We start from the raw sequence: 1,303 nt of genomic DNA on the forward strand, positions 1-1,303 counted from the left end.
GTATAAGATCTCAGAGTTATAAATGAAATAGTTCAAACCACTCACCCTGCTATGCCAAATCCATATACTAACCTTAGTAAAATTCCGTAAAGTCATCAATGGTTTACTGTAATAGACTTAAAGGATGCTTTCTGGGCATGCCCTTTGGCTGAGGACAGCCGAGATCTATTCACATTCAAATGGGAGGACCCCCATACAGGACAGAAGCAGCAGTACCAGTGGATAGTACTGCCCCAGGATTTGCGGATTCACCAAATATTTTTACTCATGCTCTAGACGGCATTATTAGCGAGACAGACACTCCACCACATTTACATTTAATCCTATATATGGATGACATATTTGTATCTGGAGAAGATATAGAAAAAGAAAGTCAATACTCTGTGTATTTCCTGAATCACTTATACTCTAAGGGACTGCAGGTCTCCAAAGAAAAGCTCCAATATGTAGAATCAGAAGTTAGATATTTAGGTCATCTAATTAGCACGGGCAAAAGGAGAATAGGACCTGAACAGGTCAAGGGAAATGTCTCCTTGCCCCTGCCTCAAACAAAACAGGAACTTACAAAATTTCTGGGATTGATTAGATACTGTAGATTATGGATTGATTCTTATGCATTAAGAAGTAAATTGCTATATGAGAAATTAACTAAAAATGGGCCAGACCCGCTTATAAGGACTTCTAATGAAGTAGACCAAACGAATGAAAAGCATGATTGGTATCCGCCCCTGTCTTAGCCCTGCCTTCTTTAGAAAAACCCTTTCATCTTCTTGTTAACATAGACAGTGGAGTGGCCCTTGGAGTACTCACTCAAGAACGTGGAGGCCACCAGCAACCAGTTGCCTTTCTGTTCAAAGTCTTAGATCCAGTTGCCAGTGGGTGTCCCCAGTGCATCCGGTCTGTGGCAGCCACTGCCATATTAGTGGAAGAAAGCAGAAAGATTACCTTTGGGGGATACTTAACAGTAAGTACACCCCTTGAGGTCAAAGTCATCCTAAATCAAAAAGCGGAAAGCTAGCTGACTGATTCTAGGATTTTAAAGTATGAGGCTATCCTATTAGAAAGAGATGATCTAACTATAAACACTGACAGTTCACTCAACCCTGCCGGATTCTTAACAGGGAATCCATTGCTGCAGACAGAGCATTTGTGTCCGGATTTAATTAATTATCATACCAAGGTTCGACCAGACCTATCTGAAACCCCTTATGAAACAAGACGACATTTGTTCCTAGATGGGTCCTCTCAGATGTTTGATGGAAACAGGCACAGTGGATATGCTGTGGTGGATGGAGAAACTCTT

The 1,303-nt window shown here is 41.3% G+C and overlaps 1 protein-coding gene across 1 annotated transcript in view; it reads right to left on the minus strand.

The window, feature by feature from the left end:
* METAP1 (methionyl aminopeptidase 1) overlaps positions 1-1,303 on the minus strand; it is an 85,292-nt gene that overhangs the window by 45,195 nt on the left and 38,794 nt on the right. The gene's annotated exons all lie outside the window — the stretch shown is intronic.

The sequence above is a fragment of the Mandrillus leucophaeus genome, unplaced genomic scaffold (assembly GCF_000951045.1).
Source record: "Mandrillus leucophaeus isolate KB7577 unplaced genomic scaffold, Mleu.le_1.0 Scaffold951, whole genome shotgun sequence".
In the NCBI taxonomy this organism is placed as follows: domain Eukaryota; kingdom Metazoa; phylum Chordata; class Mammalia; order Primates; family Cercopithecidae; genus Mandrillus; species Mandrillus leucophaeus.